General features: G+C 38.7%; 1 protein-coding gene across 3 annotated transcripts in view; it reads right to left on the reverse strand.

Moving 5' to 3' along the window:
- The window catches only part of CNTN1 (contactin 1), a 388261-nt gene extending 371194 nt beyond the window's left edge, over positions 1-17067 (reverse strand). For 2 of the 3 annotated variants that reach the window (XR_008373377.1, XM_053556863.1), the window contains exon 1: positions 16465-17067. The gene's annotated coding sequence lies outside the window, so the exon portion shown is untranslated. The remainder of the gene's footprint in view (positions 1-16464) is intronic. The other variant, XM_053556866.1, reaches the window with a different exon arrangement.
- Positions 17068-18343: the final 1276 nt, after the last annotated feature.

Genomic DNA, 18343 nt, shown 5'->3' on the forward strand with positions numbered 1-18343 from the left:
TTTATTCAGTACTGCTTTGATTTGGAAACCCAAAATCTTCTAAACGTATTTGAAAGACTGAGAACACTGAGTACCAGCCAGGAAATGCAAAAGCAAACATTCACGTTGCTAGGTTTGTAAATTAATGTAATCACATTAAAGGACAACTTGGAAATCTCAATAATCTGTAAGAAAAAATATGCCTTTTAGCTAGCAATTTCACTCTGGAAATGTATTTTAGAGAAACATTCCAAGGAATGTACGAAAGTACAAGTAGAATAATGTTCCTGCTTAAAAATCAAAAATTATTCTAACAATGATACAAAAATAAATTATGTTTTAGGCAAAGTGACACTAGGCAAGGCCTAAAAGCATGTGTTAGTACTATAACATGTGGAAAAAAAAAAATTGTCCAAGATTGTGAAAAAGAGTGGCAGAACATTACCTGTAACATGTTGTGATGTTGATAGTAGTAATATTAATACCAGTGTATTTAAAAGTATAATGTAGGCATAAAATATATAAAAGTCACAAATAGTTTTGTGAGAGGATTGAATCATTGAAAAAAGTTATCATTAACGATCTTACAGCTATTAAAAAAGATAGATAGATAGGAGGCGGAGCAAGATGGCAGCCGAGTAACAGCTTCCTTGCATCTGGGCACCGTGAGTCGGGGGAGATAGGACTCCAGGCATCTCTGGCTGGTGAGAACTGCCTATCATCACTCCTATGAGGCTACAGGGAGTCAGCGAGAGACTTCTGGACCCCAAGAGGAGGACTAAAACAGTGGAAAACCGGCAAGTGGTCGCGTGTGTTCAATCCGTCTAAACCCGCCCACAACTATCCCTTTTTCTTTCTCAATTTTTCTAGTTTAATTATAATTTCCCATTCCTGCCTTTTTTAATAACTACAACTTCATTTTTGCTAGTGTTTCTACCGCTATCATTTGGTTTTTCACCCCATTGTATCCCCGTAAAGTTTTCTGTTTCCTTGTTTTGGTTTGATTTATAGCATTTTTGTCTTTCCTCTCTACTTGGTGGAGGTGGGGTACTGTGTCTGATCAGGTTAGCAAAGAGCTGCTGACGTCAAGGGAACCACCCAACTGGGGCACCCCCAGAAGGTGGGGTTTTTTAAGGTTGTGTCAAAGTACCCTACTGTACACCTATATTGCCCTGTCTCCCTCTTTCTGTGCCTCTCTTCTTTTTGTCAATATTCCTTATCCCCACCCCCTCTCCTTTCTCTATCTTTCTTTTTTTTTTTTTTTTTTTCTTATCACTCGGTCCTCCTTTCTTTCATCCCTTTTTTGCTCTTCATTCTTCTCACCCTTCTGGTCCTGTAACCCTTAGTCCACAGGCACAGGATCTTAAAGAGCAAGAGGAAGTGAAAGGAAAATTAGGGCAAGGAAACAGATAAAAGAAATCACTCATGAGGAAGAATCAGCAGAAAACTCCAGGCAACATGAAGAACCAGTCCAGAACGACCCCGCCAAGGGACCATGAGGTAGCTACTGCAGAGGATTCCACCTATACAGAAATGTTAGGAATGACAGAAAGGGAATTTAGAATACACATGTTGAAAACAATGAAAGAAATGATGGAAACAATGAAGGAAACTGCTAATAAAGTGGAAAATAACCAAAAGGAAATCCAAAAACAGAATCAAATCAGAGATGAACGATATGAAGAATATAAAAAGGATATAGCAGAGCTGAAGGAAATGAAACAGTCAATCAGGGAACTTAAAGATGCAATGGAAAGTATCAGCAACAGGTTAGACCATGCAGAAGAAAGAATTTCAGAGGTAGAAGACAAAGTTCTTGAGATAACTCAGATAGTAAAAGAGGCAGAAAAGAAGAGAGAGAAAGCAGAACGTTCACTGTCAGAATTATGGGACGTTATGAAGCGTTCCAACATACGAGTTATAGGAATTCCAGAAGGGGAAGAAGAATGCCCCAGAGGAATGGAAGCCATACTAGAGAATATTATAAAAGAAAATTTCCCAAACATCACCAAAGATTCTGACACACTGCTTTCAGAGGGATATCGGACCCCAGGTCGCCTCAACTCTAACCGAGCTTCTCCAAGACACATTGTGATGAACCTGTCCAAAGTCAAGACAAAAGAAAAGATTCTGCAAGCTGCCAGGAGTAAGCGCCAGTTGACCTACAGGGGCAAATCCATCAGAGTGACCGCAGACTTCTCTAATGAAACTTTCCAAGCAAGAAGACAATGGTCATCTACTTTTAATCTACTTAAACAGAACAATTTTCAGCCCAGAATTCTGTACCCTGCTAAGCTAAGCTTCAAAATTGATGGAGAAATCAAATCATTTATGGATATACAAACATTGAGGAAATTCGCCACAACAAGACCAGCTCTACAGGAAATACTTCAACCTGTTCTGCACACTGACCACCACAATGGATCAGCAGCAAAGTAAGAACTCAGAAATCAAAGGACAGAGCCTAACCTCCACACTGATGCAAAAGATAAAACTAAGCAATGGACTCTCACCAAATAAGACGAATAGAATACTACCACACTTATCAATTATCTCCATAAATGTTAATGGCTTGAATTCCCCACTGAAGAGACATAGATTGGCTGACTGGATTAAAAAACACAAGCCATCCATTTGCTGTCTGCAAGAAACACACCTGGCTTCAAAAGACAAATTAAAGCTCCGAGTCAAGGGATGGAAGACAATTTTTCAGGCAAATGGATTTCAGAAGAAAAGAAGAGTTGCAATCTTATTTTCAGATACATGTGGATTTAAAGCAACTAAAGTCAAAAAAGACAAAGATGGTCACTTTATATTGGTCAAGGGAAAACTACAACAAGAAGACATTTCAATTCTAAATATTTATGCACCCAATTTAAATGCTCCCAGATTCTTGAAGCAGACCTTACTCAGTCTGAGCAATATGATATCTGATAATACCATCATAACAGGGGACTTTAACACACCTCTTACAGAGTTGGACAGATCCTCTAAACAGAAATTAAACAAAGATATAAGAGATTTAAATGAGACCCTAGAACAACTATGCTTGATAGACACATATAGAACACTCCACCCCAAAGATAAAGAATATACATTCTTCTCATCACCCCATGGAACATTCTCCAAAATTGATCATATCCTGGGACACAAAACAAATATCAACAGAATCAAAAGAATTGAAATTTTACCTTGTATCTTTTCAGACCATAAGGCACTAAAGGTGGAACTCAACTCTAACAAAAACGCTCGACCCCACCCAAAGGCATGGAAATTAAACAATCTTCTGTTGAATAACAGATGGGTGCAGGAAGAAATAAAACAGGAAATCATTAACTTCCTTGAGCATAACAACAATGAAGACACAAGCTACCAAAACCTGTGGGATACTGCAAAAGCAGTTTTGAGAGGAAAATTCATCGCTTTAGATGCCTACATTCGAAAAACAGAAAGAGAGCACATCAACAGTCTCACAAGAGATCTTATGGAATTGGAAAAAGAAGAACAATCTAAGCCTAAACTCAGTAGAAGAAAAGAAATATCCAAAATCAAATCAGAGATCAATGAAATTGAAAACAAAAGAATCGTTCAGAAAATTAATGAAACAAGGAGTTGGTTTTTTGAAAAAATAAATAAAATAGATAAACCATTGGCCAGACTTACTAGAAATAGAAAAGTAAAATCTCTAGTAACCTCAATCAGGAACGATAAAGGGGAAATAACAACTGATCCCACAGAGATACAAGAGATCATCTCTGAATACTACCAGAAACTCTATGCCCAGAAATTTGACAATGTGAAGGAAATGGATCAATATTTGGAATCACACCCTCTCCCTAGACTCAGCCAGGAAGAAATAGACCTCCTGAACAGACCAATTTCAAGCACTGAGATCAAAGAAACAATAAAAAAGCTTCCAACAAAAAAATGCCCTGGTCCAGATGGCTTCACTCCAGAATTCTATCAAACCTTCAAGGAAGAGCTTATTCCTGTACTGCAGAAATTATTCCAAAAAATTGAGGAAGAAGGAATCTTCCCCAACACATTCTATGAAGCAAACATCACCCTGATACCAAAACCAGGAAAAGACCCAAACAAAAAGGAGAATTTCAGACCAATCTCACTCATGAATATAGATGGAAAAATTCTCAACAAAATCCTAGCCAATAGATTACAGCTTATCATCAAAAAAGTCATTCATCATGATCAAGTAGGCTTCATCCCAGGGATGCAAGGCTGGTTTAACATACGCAAGTCCATAAACGTTATCCACCATATTAACAGAGGCAACAATAAAGATCACATGATCCTCTCAATAGATGCAGAAAAAGCATTTGATAAAATCCAGCATCCTTTTCTAATTAGAACACTGAAGAGTATAGGCATAGGTGGCACATTTCTAAAACTGATTGAAGCTATCTATGACAAACCCACAGCCAATATTTTACTGAATGGAGTAAAACTGAAAGCTTTTCCTCTTAGAACTGGAACCAGACAAGGTTGTCCTCTGTCACCTTTACTATTCAACATAGTGCTGGAAATTCTAGCCAATACAATTAGGCAAGACAAGGAAATAAAGGGAATCCAAATGGGAGCAGAGGAGGTCAAACTCTCCCTCTTTGCTGACGACATGATCTTATACTTAGAGAACCCCAAAGACTCAACCACAAGACTCCTAGAAGTCATCAAAAAATACAGTCATGTTTCAGGATATAAAATCAATGTCCACAAGTCAGTAGCCTTTGTATACACCAATAACAGTCAAGATGAGAAGCTAATTAAGGACACAACTCCCTTCACCATAGTTTCAAAGAAAATGAAATACCTAGGAATATACCTAACGAAGGAGGTGAAGGACCTCTATAAAGAAAACTATGAACTCCTCAGAAAGGAAATAGCAGAGGATATTAACAAATGGAAGAACATACCATGCTCATGGATGGGAAAAATCAACATTGTTAAAATGTCTATACTTCCCAAAGCAATCTACCTATTCAATGCCATTCCTATCAAAGTACCTACATCGTACTTTCAAGATTTGGAAAAAATGATTCTGCGTTTTGTATGGAACCAGAAAAAACCCCGTATAGCTAAGGCAGTTCTTAGTAACAAAAATAAAGCTGGAGGCATCAGCATACCAGATTTTAGTCTGTACTACAAAGCCATAGTGCTCAAGACAGCATGGTACTGGCACAAAAACAGAGACATAGACACTTGGAATCGAATTGAACACCAAGAAATGAAACTAACATCTTACAACCACCTAATCTTCGATAAACCAAACAAGAACTTACCTTGGGGGAAAAACTCCCTATTCAATAAATGGTGTTGGGAGAACTGGATGTCTACATGTAAAAGACTGAAACTGGACCCACACCTTTCCCCACTCACAAAAATTGATTCAAGATGGATAAAGGACTTAAATTTAAGGCATGAAACAATAAAAATCCTCAAAGAAAGCATAGGAAAAACACTGGAAGATATTGGCCTGGGGGAAGACTTCATGAAGAAGACTGCCATGGCAATTGCAACAACAACAAAAATAAACAAATGGGACTTCATTAAACTGAAAAGCTTCTGTACAGCTAAGGAGACAATAACCAAAGCAAAGAGACAACCCACACAATGGGAAAGGATATTTGCATATTTTCAATCAGACAAAAGCTTGATAACCAGGATCTATAGAGAACTCAAATTAATCCACATGAAAAAAGCCAACAATCCCATATATCAATGGGCAAGAGACATGAATAGAACTTTCTCTAAAGACGACAGACGAATGGCTAACAAACACATGAAAAAATGTTCATCATCTCTATATATTAGAGAAATGCAAATCAAAACAACCCTGAGATATCATCTAACCCCAGTGAGAATGGCCCACATCACAAAATCTCAAAACTGTAGATGCTGGCGTGGATGTGGTGAGAAGGGAACACTTTTACACTGCTGGTGGGACTGCAAACTAGTACAACCTTTCTGGAAGGAAGTATGGAGAAACCTCAAAGCACTCAAGCTAGACCTCCCATTCGATCCTGCAATCCCATTACTGGGCATCTACCCAGGAGGAAAGAAATCCTTTTATCATAAGGACACTTGTACTAGACTGTTTATTGCAGCTCAATTTACAATCGCCAAAATGTGGAAACAGCCTAAATGCCCACCAACCCAGGAATGGATTAACAAGCTGTGGTATATGTATACCATGGAATACTATTCAGCCATTAAAAAAAATGGAGACTTTACATCCTTCGTATTAACCTGGATGGAAGTGGAAGACATTATTCTTAGTAAAGCATCACAAGAATGGAGAAGCATGAATCCTATGTACTCAATCTTGATATGAGGACAATTAATGACAATTAAGGTCATGGGGGGGAAGCAGAAAGAGGGATGGAGGGAGGGGGGTGGGGCCTTAGGGTGTGTCACACTTTATGGGGGCAAGACATGATTGCAAGAGGGACTTTACCTAACAATTGTAATCAGTGTAACTGGCTTATTGTACCCTCAATGAATCCCCAACAATAAAATAAATAAATAAATAAATAAATAAATAAATAAATAAATAAATAAAAATAAAAATTTCTATTTGTCTTTTGCTCTAAAAAAAAAAAAAGATAATATGAAATTACTTTGAAAAACAATGCCCAATAAATTTTAAAATTCAGAAGGAAAAATTCTTAGAAAAATACAACTTACCAAAAAGAGAAAATAAGTGCTAACAAGAAAATATAAATAGGCTCTTAATCTTAAAGTAATTGAACACTGAATCACACTCAACTAAGTCGTTTGATAAAAGACTGTTAGCACCAAGGATTGGCAAAGCTAATGATCAACGGGAAATCTCACACACTGCAGGCTGGATTAGAAATTGGCACAACCACTTTGGAAAAACCAGCAATTTCCACTAAACTTGTAGTTAAGTACAGCTTATGACTAGGCATTTTTAATCTTAGGTTTATCCCAACAAAAATGCATATACATATACTAGAAGACATGTACAATAATGAAGGTTAATAGGAGAATAGTAATAATATGAACTAGAAACATCCAAGATGTTCAACAGCAAAACCAGTATGTACATTTCAGGGTATTCATACAGTGGAATTCTGCAGAGCACTATTACTACCTGCAAGAATATTGGTACAAAATTGCTTGCCACAAAATTGCTGAATAAAGGAAACCTTGTACAAAAAAGTGCATACTTCATGGTTCCATTTACATAAATTGAAAAAACAGGCAAAACTATTCCATGGTCTTCAAAATCATAAGAGTGATTAGCCTTGAAGGTGGCAGTGATTGAGAGGGGTTGGCAGAAGGGTCCTTGGGTGCTAATAAGGCTGTTCATTCTAAACTGAGTGTTGCTATCCTAGGTATGAATACTTTGTTAAAGCTCATTTGATTCAAACATTTTCTGTGTAATTTTCTGCATTTGTTATTCTTTAATTAAAATGAAAAAGGAAAAGAAAAGGAATACAATAATGCCAGTGCTTTATTTAAAGTAGATGTCTTAGGTTCATCACCATTCAACTTACGGATAAGCTAAAATTTGCAAATATTTTACAAAGTGAGTTCTTATGATGATCTTTGAAATCATATATGTAGACCAATGGAAGAAGAGAACAAATCTATTCATTAGACACATTTTTAATTAAAACATATTGCACTTAATGCATAAAAATCATACTAGGAAACATTCTATGTAATATAAAATTCTGCTATATTAAATGATTTGAGTTTCCAAATGAAATATTACAAATATTGTTTATAATATCTTAGTAAGCATCTTGTCTATTACAGACAGCAAACCTGTACTTTCAGTAACCATGGCAATTAAATACTATCAGATTAGAAGCCTTAGAATAGAATTACCATTTACGGTTTGCAATGCTCGGAAGCAAAATTAGGGCAAAAAAGGCATAAAAACTTCTAACATTTGTTTAGAATTCTAGTAATAAATATTTAAATGGCATATTGTAATGTTCCAATATACGTTTGAGAAACTGCACACATAAATTGCTGTAATGAAAGCCTTTTATTTTTATCATAAATAAAACATGCAAATTTAGAATGATTTAATTCCTTGTGTTAAGATTAAATTTGGGGAAGAGTCTAGGAATAGATTACAGTCATTCAGAACAGAAAAGTTTTAAACTATGACTCACAAAATACTAAAACTAGCTATTATGAGACTGGAGGTGGATGCAAAATAATACAGTGATTAAAAACAAGTTTTAAATCAGACAATATCTAAATGCAAATTCTGACTTCTCTAACCATTAATTCTAATATTTCTAATAGTTATGATATGCCAAATGAGAATGGCAAATTTTAAATAAAACGCATTTCACTGATTTCGTAAAGTTTTGAGATATCACCTGCAACATATTTAAAACAATGCCCAACACAAAGTGAGTCCTCAATAAATGGTCATTGTTAATCACTGAAGTGTGATTATAGATAACTGCAGAAGTCAAATGGAAAACTCAGTCTTTTATCTCAGTATTTTTAATTTTCAAACAAGGCTAGATCACAGCTGTGGCTTAGTAACCACCTATTTTTTCCTAAGTCTCTTTTTTAACACTTATACTATTTCCTAAAACTATATTTGACTCATTTGGTTCTCCAACACTGTATGGATTATATGTTAACCAATCTGAAGAGTGAAGGTGAACATTGAATATTTAATTAAGTAAATCCAGAAAAAATAATTTAGTCAAATAAAAAGGCAAGATAAATAGCATTGTAATTGTCAAAGATAAAAAATAATTATACTCCATAATCAAAAAAAGTATAATATGAGGGGTGTGTGTACAGTCTAAATGATCAGCCAATTAAATAAATACAAGAATTTGAAGTATATTTAAAGCAAAAATTTCTGTTAGATTGTTTCTTCTAAGATAATTAAAAACCATGCCAGGTAGTGGTGGCTCACGCCTATAATCCCAGCACTCAGGAGGCCGAAGCAGGTGGATTGACTTAACTCACAGGTTCTCCACCAGCCTTAGCCAGAGCGAGACCCCATATCTACAAACAGCTGGACATTGTGCAGGCGCCTGCATGGGAGGCTGAGGCAAAAGGATCACTTGCACCCAAGAGTTTGAAGTTTCTGTGAATTAAGAAACCACAGGACTCCACCAAGGGTGACCAAGTGAGACTCTGTCTCAAAAAAATAAAATTAAATAAATAAAAGATTATTAAAAACCAAAGGGAAGGGCGGCGCCTGTGGCTCAGTTGGTAAGGCACCGGCCCCATATACCAAGGGTGGCGGGTTCAAACCCGGCCCCGGCTGAACTGCAACAAAAAAATAGCTGGGCGTTGTGGCGGGCGCCTGTAGTCCCAGCTACTCGAGAGGCTGAGACAAGAGAATCGCTTAAGCCCAGGAGTTGGAGGTTGCTGTGAGCAGTGTGATGCCATGGCACTCTACTGAGGGCCATAAAGTGAGACTCTTGTCTCTACAAAAAAAAAAAAGGGAAAACTATATGGAGATATTAATGAAGGGGTTTTTTTTTGTTTGTTTGTTTTTACTGATTGCTCAGGACTTTCAGTGGATTATTAATATCAACATCATTGTCTTTAACTTAAACAAAATGGTGGCAGTCACTCCTCAGTGAAATGTTTTCAGTAAGCATAATACATGGAACACTCAAATACGAGTATGATTACCTTACTTTTTGCCAGTCTTGCCACTAACCTGTGATCTTAGGCAAAGAGTTTATTTCTGTGACCTTGCATCATTATCTGTAAATGAGATAATCATGCCTTTCACTCTAACTTTCAGAATTATTGTAAAGGATCAAGTAAGTTTATGCACGTATGTGACCATGCTTTGTAAACGAACAACGATGACACCAAAAGAAGGAAGATCTTTTATTTAAAAAGTAAAGAGGAATTAATTTTGCCAATGTTTAGTTCCAACCCAACTAAATGTATCTATCTACATTATCCATCTAACTATATATTTATCTTCCTTCTAAAATTATTTAGAAGCATTATAAGATAAATACTTACCTACTGATTTAGCATTATGGAATTACTGGATGTCCTAGGCATGGCTTTTCATTACAAAATTCATCATTTAGAAACTTTATTTATCATATACAGATCAACAAAACTAAGAAGTTCATTTTTGAAATATTGTGAAGACCAACATAGCTTCTAGTTTTTATTGATTTGTTTCTAAGAGACAGATATGAATCCCTTATTTGGGGAATCCTAGTTTAGTCTTCACCTTTTTTTATTCATTTCTTCAGAAAATATTTATTGACTATCAACTATATTCCAGGTGCCTATTGGACACAAAGAAGCAGAAGATATGATCACTCTCTTCAAGAATAAGGTAGGGTCGCTATCCTGGATGGTTTATAGTGGTTTACAGACAAGTAATCAGTTACAATACAGTAATATTAAGTACCAGGGTATGACTATCAACACGTTGTAATGAAAGCGCTGAAAAAAGGCTCAAAACTCAAGACTGGAAACTCAGGGAAGTCATGCTAGAAATGAGGCACCAGACCTAAGGAATGAAGAAGTTAGACCAGCCAATAACAAGGCAGACAAGGAAATGGGTTATATGGCAGAAAACAGAACATGGGGAACATGAGAGGCAGGGTTGGGAGAGAAGGGAAAACCTGATGCATTATGGGAAAGGCAAATAGTTCCATGTCATTGGCATTGTGGGAGACCAGAAATGAAAGAGATTTAGGTAATGAGAAAATGAATTTAGATAAGCTACCAGGGGCCATTTAATAAAGGACTGTAGTGCAAACCAAAGGATTTCGGGCATCATATAGGAAGAAAAGGAGTCATATGATAAAATAGGTTTTAGAAAGACAACTATGACTATGGTTTGTAGAAAGAACTTAGGAGAAGGGGAGGAGAGAGGGGACTGAAATACAGACTCTGAACTCTGTTTCTCACACAGAAAACAAAGTCTTTAAACAACTAAGTGCATTGCCTCAAATTACACAGCTATTAACTGCCTGAACATTTTTGTTTTGTTTTTTTTTCCCCCTGAGCTGGGTTTTATGTAAATATCTGTCCAACTCTTAACACCTGTGCTCTTTAAAGACCAGGCAACTTGCCTCTCATAAAAGAAATGAATGCTACTAACTCTTAAGTATTCAGAGTAACAAAACTGCAGGAAAAGCAATGATATACTCAGGTCTACACCATCAAAATCAAGTACAGGGGTGAGCAATTACCCAGTAAATTACGGACCATCTGGAAAATCCTGGGAGAAGCAGATTTAGTGCCTGAGTCATTCAGATAATTGTGCAAACAATGTGCGCTGCTCCGGCTGAGTAACCTGGTCATTAATATCTTCCACAGTGCATTTTGCCTCGTGGCACTTTTGAAATGGACAATAGTAGCTCAAAAAGAATTAAGGTACTATTCACTTTATAGAGGAGCCACATAAAAAATAATGGTATCTTACTAGACTGACAGTATATTTTACGTGTCCCCAGGAGCCATTTCACACTGGGACATACACATGATACACATAAACCAAATTTCCGCTCAAGGGAAGAAAGAAGATCGGCAATAGCACAAGCATATGTGTGTTTTTTCATTCAATTCTTTGTAAGGTGGCAGAAAGTTTTCTAGGCCATAAAGCTATGTGGAAAGAGAAAACTACCACAAATAGATTTACAGATTAAAGTATAAATTGCTGTGTTTCAAAAACAATTCTAAAAAGGCAAAAAACAAGATGAGGAAAATTTTTATACCACAAATCTCCTATCCCGTGAAGAAAATACAAACACTCCAATATAGTGAAATGAAACTCACTAATTAAGAAATACAAAGAGCTAATAAACATGATCACATTTCTTGAATTCAACCAAAAATCATAGAAACACAGCACAACTCAAAAGAATAACTAGACACAAATTCTCTACTATTGAAATAATTACAATTTTTTATTATATTATATTTTATTAACTAATTGTTAGTAAGACTAGATAGATACACTTGCAGCTGAAATATAAATCTGTACCAACTTTTTGGGGAGTGATTTAGCAGTGTTAGGAGGCTAGAAATATTTATGCTTTTGACCTGATAACTTCTATGTCATAAAGAAATTATGAGAAATGCAAATATTAATGTATATTATGTTCACTGGCATAACTGTGAAAAACTGGAAACAATCTAAAGGCTCTACATATATTAATCGAATATGGACAGCCATAAAAACATGGTTAATGAGAATAATAAATGAAATGAATGTTTATGGTATGATATTAAGTTAAAAAATACAAAAAATAAATATTCATTATAAACTCAAATATGTAAATTGAAAACATCTCTGTATATTCATAGAAATAAGACTGGAATCTCACTGTATACTGGCATTTTATTTCCAATTTTTCTTACTGGGTCTGTATTTCCTATAATCAAAAAAGCATTGTTTTCTGTTTATAATAGGTAGTTACAATTTTCAATACAATTTTGCACAAATTCATACAATCAAAGGGACATCACGCCCCATCCTCTTCCTGCTACATTTCCAAGTTCACACAACTGATAAGTTCCATTGTCAGGAACTGAACACAAGTTTATCTGGCTCGGATGTCAGTTCTAAGATCTGAACTAAAGTACAGTGAAAGTTTCAAAGTAAAGTAGAATCAATAATGAAAATGGAAAATGCATTATACCAATAATAATTAATATGTGGCATCTTAGATTACTGCAGAGAGACTTACACTATGGGAGATTTGATAAATTGCCTACTACACTACTCCAGGCATACAATGACAGATGAAACTGGCTCTGGGGGAAGCAGAGAAAGATACAAATTAGAATTGAGAATAAAAAGGAATAAATTAATTACTAAATGGATGGTAGACACTGGAAAGTAGAGGAAAGGAAGTCTTAAGAAATAACTAACCACAAACCAGAAAGCCTGGAAAGATGTAGCATCCATTGCTAAAAGCCACTCTAGGAGTTATGCCTACTGAAGGGGAAAAAGTGAAATCAGTTTTCACCATGTACATTATCATTGCTCTGAACAGTATATCTACCACTAATAGCTATTATTTATTACTATGGTCCAAGCCCTACTTTGAACATCTTGCATGCATTATCTCCCTTAATATTAAAAAAAAAAAGACAACCCTTACACAAGTGCTATTATAATCCCCAGCTGACTTGCTGATGTTCATTTATGTGCATCGTGACATATAAATATTAACACATGCAGGCTTTCTTCCAAAGTCCGTGCTCTCAGGCCCCAGGATAGTATTTAGCTAATGGGAGAGAAATTAGGAATGACATTCAGAAGGAGAAGCTTATCTTCAGTAAAATAAACTGTCATCAATTTGGGGGATACAGTTGAGGCAAGAAGCAGGAAGAGGAGCTAAGAGGGCGGCAAAAAAAGGAAGGGAGAAAAAGTAAGAAAAAATTATGACATTGGAGCTCTGTGTCATCAAGGAGTAAAGTTTCAAGGAGGAGATCAACAATATGCAAAATGGTAGGTCAAATGGGAAAGGCAATGAGCAACACGCCAATAAAAAGAAAAACTTTGAACTTGAAGAAAAGGAGCTCGCTGGTGACTTAGGTTCTGTAATATTACATACAATGCAGACCACAGCCAACGTACTTGTCCAAACGGATGGAAACGGAACTATTTGTTGAGATTTTAACAAAGCCATTACGTGGCATGTTTTGTATAGAGAAAAATGAATTGTCTACCTTCCAACTCACTCTCTAGTTGTTCAAGAGGCATACGATATAAGAGACTATGTAGTATGTCCAGTACATAGTCATAACCCCTATGGGAAAGACACATCCTCCTGTGTAAGGCTATAGACCTCACATCAATCATTACTCTTCACACTCTTCCAAAAGTACTTCCCAATGGACAGACTTCTGTCAATCAATAGATTGTTTTCAAATCATTGCAGCACACTAAACCATTTCCTAGGGTAATGCTTCCTGAACAGGAATCTTTAAGGCTACCCAAGAACGGCATTCAATGTGGTAGCAAATACAAAAATATAGGTTATGATCTTTTTCTGCCAAGTACTTCCCATCTAATTAGAAAACGAATCAGATACACAAGCATATAAATAAGGACTAAGCAACAAAATAAGACTGAGCATGATTAGGTATCCAAATGAAAGTAATCTAATAGAGCTTCGAGAAAATCCTGATAGACCACACATTTTAAAATTGTGTTTAGTTGCCACACACCAAGGTAATGTTATTCCATAACTAATAGTAGCTGTATTTATTAGTGACTCACTATAAACCCACACTAGTGGGGGAAACACACACATTTTATTGAACCCTCACAGCGACCAGAAAACTCGGTGCAACTGCTCTTCTTTTAAAGACAAGGAAAGGGAAACTTTGAGTTTAATTAACTTGCCCCAAATCAGATAATTGAGAAGATGTGAAGCCAAAATTAAAAGCCAGTTCCCACAACCGGTGATGGTAAACTTGTTAGGTTAAATCGCTCACCTTCGAAATGACTTGGAAAGTCATAATTATATTCTGAAGGCTCAATTAAATTTTGTAGAGCGACCTGGTGCATGAGAACTGAATAACCCCAGCTTATATTCTTCCTAATATCAACACTGACTGTTTTTTTTTTTTAACCAAGGTCAAAAATTGGGGGAAGCTGGAAAGTATTCAGTTTGAGGCAAAACTGCTCTGCAGTGTAACTACCCAGTGGGTTATTGGAATATTTGAGTTGAAATATTTGGAAGACTCTTGCAAATCCCCTGTGTCCTCTGATACTTGGGTTTCTCATCTGTGAAAACGGAAAGGTGACCATCAAGAATAAAGAATTCCAGGCAATGGGAAAAATAAATCCACATACTTCTATAAAAGAAAATCCACGTGGTACAAATAGATGCCATGTGAAACAGAAGCACAGATTTAAATATCAGGTCCAGAAACAAAATCTGTACAAAGAAATCAATCCACCCCCCACAGGTTCTAACAGTGCCTTAGGTCGGTATCCTGGAAAGTGGTCAGATCCATTTCCAGATCCCCAACTGCTGCTGCCTAAAAGTTACCACCCAAATAAATTTACTATGAAATAAGGAAAGTAAGAGGCATAAGCAAACCATCACATTCTGATGAGTTTAATGAAATATCCCAGGTAAGGTCTGTATGTATTTGATGTGTGTTACACGTCAGACTGGTAAGGTTCTTAGGGCGGTGCACAGTGAAGCTGGAAAATGCAGGGAAATTGATAAAGATCAAATAGCACTCCAAGAAGGTATTCGAAATAATATGTGAAAATACTGATCTTTATGTGAGTTACACAAACGTTCTTAATGCCGGGTTTCAGCAGTCTGAGCGCCTCTCTCGGGCTTTTCCCCCAGTGGGGAACTGGGTTCCCTTGCGCCCCTCCCGCTCGGCGCTTCCAGATTGCTCGCGAAGGCCCAGGCAGCCGGCTCCGCAGCGGGGAAACCAGGCTGGGTAGGCAGGAGCTATATATAGCTCCACCTTGGAGATGCGCACACACAGGCGCACACGTACAAATGCCCATGCTGAAATCGGTGTAAAAAAAAAAAATGAGAAAGGGTTGCAGCACCCCTCATCCTCTTTCCCACCATCCCAATTTTTCAGGAATTTTCAAAGCTGGGTGTCATCAGTTCCCGAGAGGGATGCAGCGTCAGATTTCTGCAATTCTCCTGCCTACAGCTCCAACAATCAGACTCCGGCAGGAACCCGGGCTGGGGCAACACCGGGGAGCCTGCAGCGCAGAGCCCCTCCGGGCACGTCCACCTAAGGAAGCCCTGAGGACCGACCTACCTTCAGAAACCAGGTGAGAAGGCGGTTCCCAAAAGACGACGCCAGGCTAGGAGAGAGGAAGCAAAGCCCTCGCGGTCTCCTCCCTCCCAGGCTGCCGCAGATCCGCGAGAAGGGCCCCAGTTTTCCCAGCAGAGACGGAATCAATCGGAAAATGCCCTTCGAGTTGTGGGGATTTTTCTCCCCACTCCCCAACCCCGAAGGGAACTAGATCTTAACAGAAGGGCCGGGGCACGGACAAGCGCCTTCCTCCCTCACCGCAGCCACCCCCAGTTTTCTCAGGGATGTGCTGGAGTCTCGATCACGGGAAGGGCAGAAGACAAGCGAGCGCAGACGGTGGGGGCCGAGCCCGCGCGAGCGAAGCCTGCGGGCTCCGAGCTGGCGACACCTCTGCTCCCCAGCCCCTCCCTGCAGGTCGATATAGCACCCCCCCGGGAGTCGCCCGCCTGGCGGCGCAGCTCTGAGCAGAAAGTTGGGGAGACCCAGCTCCGAGGCACTTCCCCGCCTGTCGCCCCGGGGCTCCAGCGTCCTGCACCCCTCGTTCCCAGCACCCCACAACCTCCAGCCCAGCCCTTTCCGCGCCGCACTGTACGACCAGAGCTGCAGCTACCACAGGAGATTTGGAGGAGACGAGGGCGGGGCGGAGGGGAAAGGGAAGGGACGCAACAGCCTGCAAATAACGCATTCTCTATCTGCAAAGGAAAAAGTCGTGCCTCCTACCTGTTCCCGGCTCCGGCTCACCTCGGCTCGGCACAGCTGGACCAAACCCTACAGGTTTCCCACTTCCGCTGCAAACACCTGGGAGCGCATCTCCCCACCCGGCGCCCCTCCTCGCCTCGGCGGAGCCCACCCTTGCTACTTGACAGCAGAAGCCGGGCCTTTAAGGGCGGCTATTGGGGCAGTGGGGGAAGCGGGGCGGGGACTGCAGAGAAACCTGCGGCTTTGATTGGACAGGGGGCCTGTCACTCTCATCCCCAGGAGCAGCGCCGGCTGCGGACTGAGGTAGCTGCTAAACCCAACTGCAAAGGGTGTCTGCAGTCCCTGGAACCAAAACCTGCTGCTACTGGATCCTGGATGGAGGACCCCCTAAGAGAAGGGAAATTGGTTCGATAACTTGTCATTTGAGGCCCCAAGAGGGAAGGAGGGAGGGGCCAGACATAACCAGACACCCAGCACTTTGCTGAGCTTCCCTGAAGGGACCATCTGCTCTGGGAGATTCGTCAGGCACAAATATCAGGATCAGTGCCTGGCAGAGAAACATGAACTTCGGTTAAGAAATAGAAAAAAAAAAAAAATGTGGGAGAGGGGGGCACACACACCAAATAAAAAGATGTGAGGGCTTTGTTTCAAGTTTCCATTTTTAGCCCTAAGGTAATGTGGCAGTTTTAATTTTGTTCTGTTTTGTTCAGAAAACATTGAACTGCTTATACTGTAGTGCAGAAAACCTCCAAGATATCTCCTGATGGGAACAGTGCTTTACTGGGAAAGCAGGAATGATAACCTCTCAAGGCAGAGTAGAGGAAAGAAATGAAGGTGGAGCTGCAGAAGGGACTTGCCTTGGGCATTTCAGTTGGTGGCAAAAGTCTTAATATAATTGCCACCAGACTGAAAACTAACCAATCTGTTACCTTTCTACGGGTATTATGCCATCATTTATTTTATGCTCAAACTCTGAGAGGATGTGTGAAGCCCCCACACCCAAATAACTCTATGCCCATTTGCCACTTCTGCCCTTTATCCTGGTGGAATCTGGAAGCTCTGGAACCAAGGAACTCCTTAAGTGAGGAGGCATGATAGCTAAACCACCAGTAAAATTTGGATGACTTAGTATAGTGCCATATGAGGAATCAAGTCACCTCTTTCCTGCAAATAGCCAAACTCTTCTTCCTGCTAACCTAAGTAGCCATCTTAACTAGTACCAAGTGTCATGCAGTGCTCATCTTCAAAGAATGTGGGATAGATCTGGGGTGCTCACCAACTGTTAGGGAAGATGACATTGTTATTAAAGGCTCCAGAAGTGTAGACTCTAAATTTAGTGCTTATGGTTGTTATTACTATCAGGCCAAACTCTTCATAAAATGTTTTCTTCATAATTCTGGAGGAATCTAATTAATGTATTTGAAAATAGGAAGGAATCCTCAAGACAATGTGTAGTGAACAATAGGTAGGATTTGCATGATGAGAACCCTCTTCCTACTGAATGGAAGTGACTAAAAATGTGATGTCAAGTTTCCAAACCCCCTGACTCATGTTTCTCCATAATATTCCCATTAATTTTTCACCTCTACCCCAGGTATTCACACCAGTTATTCCACTGAATTGGACAAATCATTCACAAACTACTAGGTACTTGTTCCATACCACACCCCATGTTAGGCACTACAGAACTAAACAAGAATAATACCCTGCACTGGTTAAATACAGGCTCAGGAAGGAATTAAAATAGTAAAATATCTTAGTAGGGAATGTGTATTTTCAACACTAACATTTTTTTATTTGTAAGCATAGATTATTTGGGGTCAAAATGAGCTCTAGCACACCCTTCTCTAGATGTAAGCAGAGGGAAAGGCAGAATTTAAAATTAAAAAAAAAAAAATGG

The sequence above is a fragment of the Nycticebus coucang genome, chromosome 12 (genome assembly GCF_027406575.1).
Source record: "Nycticebus coucang isolate mNycCou1 chromosome 12, mNycCou1.pri, whole genome shotgun sequence".
NCBI classification, from domain to species: domain Eukaryota; kingdom Metazoa; phylum Chordata; class Mammalia; order Primates; family Lorisidae; genus Nycticebus; species Nycticebus coucang.